Source organism: Marmota flaviventris, chromosome 3, assembly GCF_047511675.1.
Source record: "Marmota flaviventris isolate mMarFla1 chromosome 3, mMarFla1.hap1, whole genome shotgun sequence".
NCBI classification, from domain to species: Eukaryota; Metazoa; Chordata; class Mammalia; order Rodentia; family Sciuridae; genus Marmota; species Marmota flaviventris.
Genome location: NC_092500.1, coordinates 3,814,651 through 3,829,289, shown reverse-complemented (window position 1 = coordinate 3,829,289; position 14,639 = coordinate 3,814,651). Strand labels below are relative to the sequence as shown.

At 55.3% G+C, this 14,639-nt stretch overlaps 2 long non-coding RNA genes across 2 annotated transcripts; one reads left to right on the top strand and one right to left on the bottom strand.

Annotated features, from left to right (window-relative positions):
* Window positions 1-1,069: 1,069 nt before the first annotated feature.
* LOC139705138 (uncharacterized) lies at window positions 1,070-3,980 on the bottom strand. The gene is made up of 3 exons (XR_011706992.1): window positions 3,717-3,980; window positions 2,026-2,102; window positions 1,070-1,893 (listed from the first exon to the last, which is right to left on the bottom strand). It is a non-coding gene; the product is annotated as an uncharacterized lncRNA (long non-coding RNA).
* A 29-nt stretch (window positions 3,981-4,009) lies between these two features.
* LOC139705139 (uncharacterized) lies at window positions 4,010-10,941 on the top strand. Its single transcript, XR_011706993.1, has 2 exons — window positions 4,010-4,088; window positions 7,319-10,941. It is a non-coding gene; the product is annotated as an uncharacterized lncRNA (long non-coding RNA).
* The last annotated feature ends 3,698 nt before the right edge of the window (window positions 10,942-14,639 follow it).

Sequence of the window (14,639 nt, the reverse complement as noted above, 5' to 3'; positions counted from 1 at the left end):
TGACTCTGCTCCTGGTTCTTGTGCGTTCAGCAGACCCACTGTCCTGGCTGAGCTTCGTGGTCATGGTGCACTTCTCTGGGAACAGGCCCCTGCCTGTGTCCCCCACCCCTGCATCTCTTGCCACTTGGGATCACAAAGGTGCTGGAGGGAGGCCTGCCTGTGGTGGTTTCATCTCTTCCCTGACTGACAGCACATTCTGCAACCACCTTGGAGATTAAAATAATAGCCTAAATATATTAAAATATATTTTTTTAACCAAGTCCCACATGGGGGTGCTGAGGCACAGAAGGTCAAGGACACAACGTGGTGGAGAATCTATCACTGGCACTTTCATATTGCAGATGTCACAGTGTACAGTCCTGGAGAATGGGCGGCCACACACACTGAATTTACGCCTGTGTGTGGAGGCTGCACTGGCGTGGGGTCCGCTGGCGTGCTGTTGGCTGGGGTCACTGCACAGCTTGGGGGTTGCTAGCCCTGCCCAGTCTTCTGCGAGGCCTCACTCATGTTTCCATTTAAAAACAAACTGTGGGGGCTGGGGATGTGGCTCAAGCAGTAGCACGCTCGCCTGGCATGCGTGCGACCCGGGTTCGATCCTCAGCACCACATACAAACAAAGATGTTGTGCCCGCCAAAAAACTAAAAAATAAATGTTAAAAAATTCAAAAAAAAAAAATTGGGGGCCAGGGTTGTGGCTCAGTGGCAGAGTGCTTGCCTAGCATACATGAGGCACTGGGTTCGATCCCTGGTACCACATAAAAACAAATAAAATAAAGGTATTGGTCTACCTACCACAAAAAGAAAAAATTTAAAAAAAAATACCAGTTGGGGGTTGGGGCTGGGTCTCAGGGGTACCACACTTGCCTGGCATGTGTGAGGCACTGAGTTTGATTCTCAGCACCGCATAAAAATAAATAAAGGTCTACCAACAACTAAAAAAAAGTCTTTAGGAAAAAAAAGTTGGGATAAAAAAGAAATTTTTAAATGCAGTATAATTGAGTTTAATTTGAATTTAAATTTATTTTTTAAGGTTAAATTTATTTTTAACTGATAGATAAAAATTGTACATATTTATGGAGCACCATATGCTATTTCTATAATGTATACATAGTATAGTATTTAATTCAAATTAAGCATGTTTATCGCCTCAAACATTTGTCATGTCTTTATGATGAAAACAAACCCCTTTTTTGCAGCTTTCTGGAACATACAGTGCACAGAGGTCATCTGCAGCCACCGTGCTGGGCAGCACACAGCAGGCGGGGCCTTGCTCCCCTGTGGTCCTTGGTCAACCTCCCTATATTTCTAGGACTGTACAGAAGCGCACTGGCCTCACTGTCTGCAGGCTTTGGAGTAAAGGACATGGTGGAAACTTCTCCTTTCTTTTTCTTTTTCCAAACATTCTATAGCAGTGTGTGTTACTTTTATAATGATAAGAGGTAAATACATTCAGGGTAAAAGTAGTGAAACTGTCTAAGCCCTCATGTCAAAAGACAGTCAAGGACACTGGCCTTTGCCGAGTGCGTGGTATGCACAGATCTACTGCTCTGAACACCCTGCCTGTGGGATGGTGCGCGGGTGTTTCTTGGTGGAGCCAGGGCAAAGCAGAACATTCCATCCTCCAAGCCTCAGGATTACACTGTTTTTCTTTTTCTTTCTTCCTTTTTTTTTTCTTTTTCCCCCTCCAGTGCTGAGGATTTTTTTCCCAGCACCTCACACATGCTATGCAAGTGCTCCACCACTGAGCTATACCCCCAGTCCTTTTTATTTTACTTTGAGACAGTCTCACTAAGTTGCTGCAATCCTCCCTTCTCAGCCTCTGGAGTTGCTGGGACGACAGGCATGCACCAATGCACCCATGTGGATTGCACTGTTTTCCTCACATCTTCCTCCCTGAAAGAGGGACATTTTCCCTGAACACAGTAATCTTCAACAGAAATGTTTTTACCTCATTTACCTAGAATGTGGAACTATTTCTGTAAGCAGAACTTAGTTTAAACATACTTACAAATCATAGACATTTACCTTCTCACTCTGCAGCATTATTAACCAGCAGCCAAAGTCAGGATTAGCAGGGCCGGAGCAAGATGAAAATGCAGGCCCTGTACTCAAAAATGACCCAGAATTATGAGCCGGTTATAGCTGAGCATTGAGTACTGGACCCTTCCGCAGGTGTGGTGTGGCCCTGTACAAAGAAGAGGGCCCCACGGTCAGGCAGCCAGCCTGGGACTAGATAGTGATGTTTTCCAATAGAACTAGGGTGGCATTCCCCTTTGAGACAAAGTACACCAGTGACAAGGAGGCAGGAAGCAAAGGAGTTCAGACGTCAGGGAGACACCATGTTCCTGATGCACCGAAAATATAAAACAGTGTGCCCTGTTAAGTATGCCCGCGGAGAGAGCTGGCAGCTTCCCTCTCCGGGAAAGGCCAGGCCCTGAGCAAGGCGCTGTGTTGAGAGGAGGGAATTCTGCCATGTCTCCACCTGGTGTTCTGCCTCAGTAGAATGTCAGTCGCTGTGCCCTGGAGTGAGTGAGGCTGGCGTCCTGAGGCCTGGGGAGGAATAGGGACAGGCTTTGCCAGGGCTGACCACCATGAAGACAAGAGCAGCCGCATCCCCGTGCCTGGGACAGGATCCTGGGCTCTGTTGGCAGGTGGATTTTCCCCCAGAGGTAGCTCACAGGCCGTCCCAGCCAGCCCTGGCACCTCCTGGCATCTCCACAACCTGTGTTCTCAGGGCCAGAAGTCTCGAAAGTTTCCAGGTGGATGGGCAGCAAGGCCTCTTCCACGAATCACTTGTAGAAGTCCAGGACAGAATCCAGAAAGAACTGAGCTTGGGCCGTCATTAGAAGGGGATCCCCATCTAAGGGAGCAGGGCTGCAGCTCCTTGAGCCACAAACCACTTCTATGGGGGAAGAGACAGCATGGTCTTCCCTCTCGACCCCCACTTAGGCCTCCATAGCCCCCTCCATTTTTCTTTAAAAAACAAGCAGGCAGAAGCCCTGTGCTCCCAACCTGAAATAGTGCTCTGGAGGAGCAGGCCTGGGACTGTTTTCCGCATAAATGAGTCGGGGGTGGGAGGATAAATGGTAAACATAGCCAGCGAGGTGCAGGAGTGCCCCAAGCCAGCGGGCAGCTGGAGGCCCATGCCCCTCAGCACCTGGTCCATGGCCTGCAGGGCCTTGGCAGTCTCTGGGGCATGGGCTCAGCTACTTTGTGTATTTTCAGGCCTGGGGCTACTCACCTGCTGCCCCTACCCAGGATGTGTCCCCAGGACCCTGCCCTGGAGGAGTTCAAAGCCAGGCAGAGAGAAGAGGACAGTAAGTGGCAGAGACCAACTGAGGAGCTGCAGCTCAGGACGAGGCCAGGGAATCCTTCCAGCCTCACCCATCAAATATCTTCCTTGGAGGTTGGGAACAGGGACACCACACCTTTTGGAGGGGGCTGAATGGGTCTGGGCACAGGACCCAGCATGGAATCCCTCCTTCCTGTTCTGGACCACAGGCTGACCTGGCACTGGAGGGCAGGAGACAGCCACCACCCTCCCACTCTGCAGGTGGATGTGGTGTCACCTGCTGTTAGGGAGTACTTACACCCACCCTCACTCCTAGACCCGTGGGAGTGGGCTCTCAAGTGCCAGATGCCTGCGAGGCCACCCTGGAGAGTGACCAGAGCTTTGGGAAGGGCCATCCCACCCGCTGCAGGACATTCTTGTTTACCTCCTAAGAAAAACACAAAACCAAAAGCCCGTGTGGGTGGAATTTCAAGTCCTGGGCTTTCTCAGTGGGCTGCTCTCCCGGCAGTCCTCTTCCTCCCTCTCCCGGGGCCTGCTCTCTCCCTCTTTGTTGCCAAGCTCAGACGTCGCTGCTGAAACCCAGCCCAGCGTCCGCGAAGCCCGGAAACTTCCAGCTCGGCGACTGTGCACAAAGTTGGGGTGGCGAGGCCAGGGTGACAGCAGCGTCCCGGCCGGCCGCGGCGGCGACCGCGTCTGCACTCGGCTGGGGCTGCGCGCCGGGACCCGGGACGGTCTGCGGGGCCGGACCTGAACTTGACCGCGAGTGCCCGCGCCGCGGGGCCTCTGGGACCACCTGGTAAGCGCTCGCCCTGGCACTAGCCGGCTGGGCCGCGGCGGCAGCGGGAGGGGGCGTCCCGGGGGCGCTTGGGGACGCGGGGCGCGCAGCCCCGCCGTGGGCGCCCCTGGCCTTAGCGAACAAAGGCTGCGGATGGGGCAGGGACTCCTCCCGACATTTTGCTCCCCGCGGCAGGGCAGGCGCGGGTGCGCCGCCAGGGCTCTTAAAGGGGAAAGATCACGCCGGCGGCCTCTCGCTGCTTTCCTGCACATGGCCCTGCTTTGGCTGCAGGGAGGAAGGAGTGGGCACCGGTGCCACAAGCGCCCAGGTGTTAACCCGCCCAGCCCCGGCTGCCAGACACTGCGTGAACAGCCAGGGCCTGCCTGGGGTGAGGCCCCTCCATGAACTGGCCGTCCAGCTGCCTCCTCACGTTGCAACAGGAACGCGGGCCCTGGTGAACATTGCGCCTGCTCTGCCCCCACAGCCTGGTGACACCCTGCCCTACCCTGGGCGACCCTGATAGTAGAGCCTGGGGCTGCCAGCATTCTGTCTGCACTGCTTGGGGCAGCCACAATGCCAAGTGGCCATGGTGGGTGCTGGGCACACACAGCAGCTGTGCACAGGGACTAGAAGAAAGAGCCCTGGCCTGCAGGGTCTGGCCCTCGGGAAAGGTGTGGGGCACTGCTGTCTCCCTCCAGCCCCTGCCAACCTGCCCAGACCCAGCCCACCCTCCAGCTGGCTTCATTTCACCCATCTTCCTCAGCTTGCTGAGACAAGATGCCTGCCCATGGGAGTGGCATGGTCCCTGGGGGGCACCCATGGGATAAAAAGGCACCCCACTGTGAGCAGTGGCAAACCCCTAAAAGCTCCTAGATCTCTGTTCCTGTCCCAGGCCTGTAGCCCAGGGAGCCTCTGAGTTTAACCAGGTGCCTGTAACCCTTCGAAGTCCACCTGGTTGTTGACCCGGTCCCCAGCCTTCCAGAGGCCATCAGTAATCTTCGCTTTCTGGGACCCTAGCGTCCTTGGTGAGAAGCTGCAGGACCCGTGGGGGAGCTCCCAGGCAAGAGTAAAGGTACCTGGCCCTGGGGTCCCAGTGGGTCGCTCACAGTGCCCCAGATTCTCCTGTAAGTTCTCAAACGGGGAGAAGCCAGGGGGCTCAAGGGGAGCCTGCATGGGAAGGGAGCCATGGGCCTGCCCTAAGGGAAGGCCACGCAGCTCAGAGAGGTGTAGCTCAGAGAGGGCAGAGCCCTTGGGCTGCCAGAGCACCAACTTCAGATGGATATCCAGATTTGTACATGGGATGGCCAAAATCTGAAAGCACTGCAGGACCAGGAAACACATGCTTGGATTGACCCTGCTCCTGCCCCCAGGTTGCAAGCCCCGTGTATGGGGGAGGTGGTTCATGTTAAAAGCAGGCTTCCTAGTGACCCCAGCCCCAGCCAAGGCCTAGAGAGGAAAGCCCCAGGCATCTGGGGAGCCAGAGGGAGGGTGTGTACTTCATCACCCAATACCACAGGGAAGTTGAGCTGTCAGGTAACCCATGCGTACTTGCTTCTCAGAGGCCGGATTTATTTATTTCAGGAGATTTGAAGTTAAAATGAGATACCTTCCCTTCTCTGGCCCCAAGTCCTCTGGAGCAGCTTCCATATCCACTGAGGCAGTGCCTACAGGGATCAGTGTGTAATGAAGGAAAGACAGGATGCAGAAAATGAGCCTGAACTTGAAGTTGTTTGGGGTCCCAGATGGTGAGCCCCAATGGGTGGCAAGTACCATGGCCCTGCAGAGAGATGGGCCTGCCCCATATCAAGCATCACCTCGCCTCTCTGAGCCTCAGTTTCCTCGCCTATAAAATGGGCTTAATAGGGGCTAGGGCTATAGCTCAGGGTTAGAGCGCTTGCCTAGCTCATGTGAGGCACTGGGTTTGATCCTCAGCACCACATAAAAATAAACAAATAAAAGAAAGGCATTCTGTCCATCTACAACTATAATTTTTTTTTAAATGGGCTTAATAGTTCCGACTCACACAGCAGGTCTTCAGGAGTCATTAGTGACTGCTATGTTCCTGAGGACCAGTGGCCCAGGCTTCCGGCTCCTGTCACAGGTCACCTGTCTCTGGGGCAGCTCAGGAATTTCTCTCTTGCATCTCAAGTCAACTCTCGTTTGCTTTCCTTTTCCTTCTCATGTTTATGTTCTTTTCCTAGCAGCCTCTCTGAGCCCCTCCCCTGTGCCTACAGCCCTTGCCAGGCCTGAGAGGCAGGTCCCTGCTGTGAGAAGCTGCTGAATGTCCCCTGTAATGAAAGCAGCCGGGACAGTCTGTTGAATGCCACCAGAGACTGGCAGCTCCTTACCTCGCTGACAGTATTGTTGCAGAAATTGTAGGTGAAACCTCCCAGGTATCCATGAGCCCTAACTGGGAGGACCAGAAGGGAGACAGGTCCCCACGCAGTGGCTCTGTGTCTGAGGCATCTGGTTTTGCTGGAGAAACCATAATATTGTAAGAATGTCCTGAGAACTTGGTGAGGTACTGATTTCAGTCTTCAGGAAAAGAATCGCTAGTGATGGATGCATGCTTTTAGAAAACCAGAGCCCTGTTTCCCCTTTCTGCCCACCGCCATTCAGCAATGCCAAGGCCATGTGGGTGACCCCACCCACCTCCTAACAAGCCGGCCTCTGTCCTTGAGGACAACAGACATGTGCTTTGGTTTTCTGGGTTTAAACCCCTCCGGCTGCCAATATCTGAAAACCCGGATAAAATATGAGAAGAAAAGGAATCACTGAAGTGATAAACAAAGCTACTGCAAAAAGTGGGCCACTGCATCCAGGAGACTGAAGAGCAAGACCCAGGCACAGAGGCCTGCAGTCTCCCCAGGCCGCCTGCAGACTTTGCAGGGCCCAGTGTAAGATGAAAATGTGTGGCCTTGTTCAAAAATGACAAGCGGGTCGAGATGATGGCAGACAGCAGTGAGCTGCGCTCAGGCCCTCCTCGGCCTGGGGCCCTGGGTGGCAGCGTAGGTGAAAAGCCCGAAGCCAGCCTGCCCCCTGCACCTGTTCAAGCCAAGTGCTGAGGCCAGGGAGACCTGCGGGCGTCCTCATGGCTCCTGGAGGAGCCCTGATGGTCCTCTCCTGCTTGTGGTTCCATCGTGGAGGCCCCATGTAACCTGGGACATTCTGAATCCTCACAAAAAAAGAAAACCATCTTTCTTTCCGTTTTTCCTTTTCTTTTTCTTTCTTTCTTTTTTTTCTTTTTTTAGAAAACCATCTGTCAATCACCTTTGAAACCATGCTGGGCCAGCCCTGGGAACCTCGGCCGTGTCCAGGAGCACATAGTGATAGTGTTTCAACGTCAGCGTCTGAGCGTCTTGTTGTGTGTGGTTGACCTTCTGCTAGTTCTCTAACTGTTGAGCACAGACCTTTGCTTTCCTTGGAAGATCCTGTTCCCCAATTGACTCCAACACCTGCTCGCGTTCCCCTGGAGGCTTTCCTCAACCAACCCCTCATTACACGCACAGATTCCTCCCGAGCATTTTCAGTTTTCCCTTCTAGAAACAGCACTGGAAGGACATGTGTGCGCATTTGTTTCCTAAGGGAGAAAAACCATGCTTTGGTGCTGCTGCTGCTTCTGGGTATGGGAGAACTTTTAGTTCCAGAAGTTTCTTAGACTTGTCAGTGGAATCCCATTTTGCCCAAGGACTTCGGTCTTGACTCTCCTATGCAGTTCTAGGGCTGCAGCCCTGGCATCTGTAACCGGCCTCTTTGTGGATGAGGACCTGGGCTCCCCGAATAGCAGCCCTGGCCCGGGACCTCCGTGTGGACCACAGGAGATTCTGCTGCCCTTACTGTAAGGAGGACACGTGAGTGATCGCTATGCAGATTAGCCGTGTGTCCTGCCAGACCATAGACAGGATTGAGAGTCCATGAGCAGCAAGATGGGCTGCCTGGACCACCAAGCCTGTCAGGCTGGCGCTGGAATGAGATAGCACTTGGCATGGTGCCCACTCACGGGCTGCCCTCAGTAAATGAAGAGGACAAGGACGTGGGCAAGGGGGTGAGAACTCTGTGGAGGGTCTGCCCACCTGGCAAAGGCTCCTCAGGACAGGGATGAGGGGTGCTGGCCCCACATAGACTCCAGGCCTCCCCCAGTGCCCCCCATGCAGATGAGCCCTGTGAGCCAGGGGCTGTGTGGAGGGCTGAGTCCGTGCACCATGCTCCTCCTGCTGAGACATCTGGGCAGGTTGGGGGGAGGGAAGGCCCACTGGAGTCCTGGGCTGCCATGGCAACCTGCTGTTGATGTACCAGCTTGGGCGACGCAAATTTCTCCTTTTCTTTTTCAATATGGTGCTGGGGATGGAGCCCGGGCCTTTTCTGATGCTAAGTGTGCTCTATCCCACTGAGCTGCACCTCTGAGCTGAGCTCTGAGTGTGTGTGTGTTAATTACTTATTAGTTAGGGAGGTCAGAGTCTGACGCGGTCTCTCTGGGCTCAGATCAAGGGGCCGGCAGGGCCCGCTCCCTCCTGAGGTTCCAGGTGGGATCCGTTGCCCTGCTTCTCCTGGTTCGGTGCCGCCTGCATTCCTCGGCTTTCGGCCCCCCCCGCTCCATCCTCGAGCCAGCTGCCGCTTCTCACTCGTCCTCTGACCACAGCTGGGAAAGGTCTTGTGCTTTTCAGGATCCGCGTGGTTATGAGGTCACCCCCTGAAGGGTGAGGGAAATGGAGACCTCAGCCCTGCTCACGGGCCAGGCCCAGGGTCCTCCAACAGATGCCCACCCTCCTTTCCCACCTGGGGTGGAGGGTCTTCACCTGGAGGGGCCCCCGCTTGAAGACTGCCCCAGCTCAGTGACAGGAGAAGGGAGGGAGGAGGGAGCTGCTGCCTGGGCAGGACCTCTGCATGTTGGTGCTGCTGGCCTAGGCTTCCTTCTCCTCCTCCCCAGGCCCCGTGGCCTATAAGGTTAGTTTTCTCATCTCTCAGGTCAAAAGCTGAAGCTCTCAGAGGAGCCGCAGCTTGTCCAAGGAGGAGACTTGCTTCTACAGAGAACCCGTGAAACCTTGTGGTTGGCAGAAAAGTAGGTGTGACTGGGACTGTCCCATGACAGGAGGGCAGAGGTGCCGAGATGTCAATGGTCCCCGAGAGTCCTGGGGCACAGGCCTAGGCACTCACTGATGGGCAGCTGAGAAGTGTCTGGAATCACATCTGTGGTTGTAAAGCTGGAGAAACAGCCTCAGAAAGGGGTATTCATTTTCCCAAAGACACACAGCTACTGGAGAGCTCTTCTGCTCTGACCTTCCACCTTGCCCCTGTGTCCTTCCCTGCAGGTGCACCGCACGCTCTGGATCTGTGGGGCAGTCTGGGGGGAGGCTGGATGGTCTGTTGTTAGAGCGCTTAGCTGTCCCTCTGGAAAGAATCTTTCTCTAACATGAAGTCACACCTAGACAGGGGCCAGGCAGTGCACAGTGTGGTGGTTAAAAGCTCCTGCATGTGGAGCTGGGCCATTCTGAGCTCAAATCCTGATGCCACCACCTGGGGTGCTCTTTGGCATACTGCTGACCTCTCTGTACTTAGGTTTTCCCATCTGCAAAATGGGGATGAGATGTTACAAGACTCCAGAGGACCCCTGGGAGGCCCTTGCTGGCAACAGACCCTGCCCAGAGCCCTCCCCTCCCACACAACACTGCACACACCCAAGGGAAGATGGACACCTTCCCACCCCCAGCATGGCCACAAAGATTCAGGCTGATTTCTAAACAAACTGCTGACCACTGTCCTTGGGCCTCACCAGGTGCAGGGCTCAATGTCCTGGATCAATCTGGACTTGTTCTGGGGCTGGGGAGCTTCCAGTTAGAAGCCTGACTGGTCCCCACTTCTGCCCATCACCAGGCAAAGGATCTAGGACCTTGGACAGGCTCTGTCCAGCCAGGAGCTGCTCTTGCTCCCCAACATCATGAGGCAGGACCGTGAGCACCACTGCCCTTCCTGTTTTTATAGGTGGGTCAACTGAGGCCCAGAGAGCCTAGAAAACTTGCCCGAGGCTGCACCCTGGCAAGGACAGGGCTGGACCTTGGTGGTGGCTAGACTCCAAGCCCAGGGCTGCATGGAACCGCCTGCTCCCTCCAGGGACACGGCCTTTCCTCTCTCACTTATCCAGTAGCCCTTGGTTCTCTCCAGACAGGCGGCAGCTCCTCCTGCCACACTGGCAGGACAGGCCTGCTGCTCTCAGGACAGAGGGGCCGTGAGATGGCCATAGGAGGAGGGGACCTGCAGCTTGCTCACAGAGGGCAGGTGTGCATGGCAAAGGCGGAGGCTGAGCAGCTGGAAGTGTCCCGCCGCAGGGGTTTGGGCCACAGCACACATTTTGGCCTGGGTGTGGCGAGCTGCTCTGAATAAGAAAATGAGAGAATTTTCCAAGAGCAGCATTTGGAGCTGGGGTAGCCTTTGATATGGGAGGGTGGGCCAGGGCATGCACCCAAGGCTGGAGCCCGAAGAGGGCACCGTCGGTCAGCGTCCCCCTGAGCTGTCTGTGCCACGGCCGCCGCCTTGGGCCTGGCACTGGAGGAGTTAAGTTGCAGCAGGCACCTTGGCATGTCGCACTGGCCAGAGTGTCCAGCGCCCCACCCCCACTGCTTTTTTCCTTTTTGCCTTTTCCTTCTTAATTAATCATAGGCTGCTGCCCAATTTAAATATGGAAATGCCCAGGCTGGGCCATGGGATTATTCATGAGGCCAGGCCGGCTGTCCGGGGCACTGGGGCTATGGGGAGCATCCGCATCTCCTCCTTTCTGATGTGTGTGAAATTATGTGCACAAAAGGCGCCTCCTTATCTGGGTGTGTGAACTAAATAAATAAATAAGGGCTTTTGTTTGTTTGCCGGCTCCTGCACATGACTGTTTTGACTGAACCGCTCGTGTTGTCTGCGCCTTTATGGGACTCGGGAGACGGGGAGGCGGGGCCCCCACAGGCCGGCTGGGGGCTGGGGGGCGGCCGCCGGGCACCTGGGGCCCGCTCCCTCCCCTGGCACCAGCCTCGCCCCCGCAGTCCCCCATGCACACCCTCGCCGGAAAGTTCGCCCTGCCCGGGCTGGGCTCCCAGGCAGCCTGGCACCATGCCAGGCTCGCCTCCGAGCGCGGGCAGCAGGGTGGGGCGAGCGGCAGAGCCGTGGAGGACGTGGCCGGGCGCCCTGGGCATGAGCAGGACCCGAGGCCGGGGGCCAGGGGCCCATAAGGTGAGGGCACCCCGGTGGGCACAGGGTGGGTGCTTGGCGGGCAGCAGGCAGGGTGCGGGGAGCAGGCCTCGTGGGGGGAGGGCAGGCTGGCGGAGGAGGCAGGCACAAAGGAGGGCAGTGCCAGGCAGCCTTGCCCGCCTGCCTGCCCCAGCCGGCCTCCTGCCGCCGGGCCTGGCCTGGGCTCCGTGGGGGGGAGGCATGAGCTCGGCCCCAGCAGGAGCAGCAGACGCGGAGCTGTGGCCGCAGGTCCAGCCGCACAGCAGTGGAGGAAGGGCCCAGGGAGGCAGGCGGGGCCGGGTCTGTCAAGGAGAAAAACATCCCAAGGCCTGCAAATTGCTGCTCTCAGCTTTTCCCCCTCCTCCTGCTTGGGGGGGAAAAAAAAAAAAGCAGAGCTTCCTCTGGAGGCGGATGCAAAAAGGATGCAGAATTTTAACCGTCTCCTGTACCGGCTGGTCCTTCCCAAGCAGGGCTTAGGCCCAGGCCCAGCCGGGGCACCATGGGCAGCCAATGGCTGGAGCCTGATGTCTTTTCTGGGAGATTCTGGAAAGCCATACCCCCTCAGCTTCCCTCCAGAAACTGGGACCTGCAGCTCCCGTGGCACGGCTCTGGGGAGGGGGTCACTGCCCAGCGCCTCATGGGCTCAGCGCGTCACAGGCTGCGGGCTCACTGCCAGTTGCTGCCCATGTTGTCCATCGCGTCTGCTTGATGGGCTCCTCTACTGGGGTTGGAGGTGGTGGCTGGGCCGCTGCTGGGGACCTCAGCACAGTGCCAGGGGAGTCCCAGCTCACACTGACCTGGGCCCTCAGTCACAGCAGGACCCTGGGCTTCTCTCATGGCCCGTTCTTGTGCTTTAAAAATTATGTGGGCTGCTTTCTGGCATCGAGTGGGGCCTGGCGCTCTGTGCATTAGAGCAGGACTGGGGGTGAAGGGGAGGGTGAGCCGGGCCAATAGCAGGCCAGCGCCAACGCAGAGGAGGCCGCGCCCGGCCCAGGGAGATGCAGGTGTGGGAACTTGGGGTACGGCCCAGGTCCATGTGCCACCAGGGCCCTGAGGGCCCATGAAATGTTTTAATTTTAATTTCTTCTATAATCAGAAGGAAAAATGAGTAAAAAATAGTGAATTTATAATGAGTTCAGCCTAGGTTATATTGGTCTGTAATCCAATGCAGTCATAAAATATGATTTTTAATATTTATGGAGGAAGGGCCTGGGAAGGCAGAGGTGCCCTGGCCCATGAAGGTCAGCTCTGATCCTGGCTAGTTCAGACTGTCCCAGGGCCAAGGGTCCAATGTCTGGCCCCAAGAGTTCTTGGGTTCCCTGTGAATCGGGCTTCTCCAGAGGCTAGAGGGATATCGGTGCCTGCTGTGGAGAGAAGCCAGGGCCTGGCCCCCTGCGTGTGTGTGTGTGTGTGTGTCCTCATGTGCACACATGCGTGTTTCACAATGGATTCCCAGACATCTGAGTGTGCAAGTTCCAATTCAAGAGGCACACATGTGCAAGGCTGGGTCAGGGCAGTGTGTGAGGGTCGGATTGTGGGGCGCTATTGCCCCCTAAGAAAGAGCAGGCTTCCAGGCGGTCCATAGCCCCTGCACCCACGCGCTCGTCCAGCAGCATCCAGGGAAACTCAACAAGCTGCAAACAGCTACATCTGTGATCTCATGTGTTCCAGCAACTGCTTTAGAAGGTAACAATAAAGAGGTGAGAGTCACTTAATAACAAAATTCATTTACTCTAAAAAATACACGTCTGTATATCCCAAATAACTAGTCGATGAGCTAATGAGCTAGCCAACACTTTTCACACTCAGTCCTGAAAACCCTAAGCATATTCTACATAAGTGTCCCGCTTCTCATTCTCCACATGTCAAGGGCTCAGATGCCACACATGACTGCTTCAGACACTTCAGGGTTAGCAGGGTCCTGTGTCCCCATGTCCTTCCTCCCAGAGTGGTGAAGACTGGTTTTATGCTTTTTTTTTTTCTTTTGCTAGCGTCCGTCTTGGTCAGGAAAGGACTCTTCTACTGGTTCACCAAGCCCCCTGCGTCCTTGGGAGCCAAAAGCATGGGTGTTGGGCTGTAAGTTTCCAGAGCAAGGGGGAACTGGTGGAAAGGGCTCTTCAACTGTGCTCCCAGACGCCAGCGGACGATACAAAGGGCTGGCTTCAGGCTCACAATAGTGGGGTGGTTAGTCACAGTGCCAGGGCAGCGGGCAGGGAGACAGAGCCCCTGTGTCTGTGCCTGTTGGGCCGGGCCCTGCAGCCCCCGTGCCCCTGCCTGTGGCTTTTGTTTGCAGCACCCACCCCGCTCCCCACGTTAACCCCCTGCTGCCCACCGCCTACCTGGCAGCCAGGCTGGTGCCTCCTTGCTGGGCTCTGGTTTCCAGCAGCCATCCTGGCCAGAGGTACGCTGCTGCCTTAAACTGGGTCAGGCCTCCGTGGTTTCACTGGCCGCTCTTGGGAAACAGGCTTCAGCCGGCTCCGTCCTGATCCCCGTGGCTGGCCAGCGTCCCTGTGGCTGTGGCCGAGGAGGGATTTCGTTTTACTTAGAGAACCGAGTGTGCCAGGCTCCCTACTTTCAGCTCTCACCAGCATTTGAAAGTACGCAACGTCCAAAGACCACGTTTCTAGAAGCACCGAGCAGGGACACTGGGAAACTAAGGAGTGGCCCTGAAGCGGTTGGTGACTGTGTGTCTTCAAGTGAGCAGGCTGATATAAATATTTTAATCCTGTGTGTAGATAGATGGATAAGATAAAACACATTAGCGATGACCCCGCCCTGTCTGGAGAGTCCTTGAAAGGGGCCTTTGCTGTATCCGCCTCAGCGTTTGCTATTTAGTAGTTACCATTAAATTCCTCCTTCCACGTTGCTGTCCCAGAGCCTCAGAGGCTGAAGTAGCGTTTTGTTGTGATTTGACAGTTAAATTATTGACACTCGCGGAAGGTAATTTCCCCCCAAAAGGTATAAAACACAGCTAACAGTTTCTCTCTCTTTTTAATTTAAAAATCATCTCTGCGAAGATTCTGCACGTTGGTTTTTCTTTGCTGAATTAACGTGGCATGTGTTTTTGTTTTAGAAAGCAGAGATGTTTTCTAGTGCCCAGTGTGAGGAGGGGAAGTACAATCAGGGGTCTTTTGAAAATGTGCCCATCTACCTACAGCTTAAAAATTCCAAGTGCCCGACGTTTCTCTTGGAAGAAATAAATGTGTCCAATTTAGTCATCTTACCTGTTGATTGTATTTTGTGATTATTTATTTTATAATTGGATCCGCGTCTAGCACCGAAACTGCCTTTGGCGTGGGGAAAGCCTTGTCTGTCCGGTACATGGGACCCTGGAGCCTGGCCTTTACATGCTGGGGCTCTGGT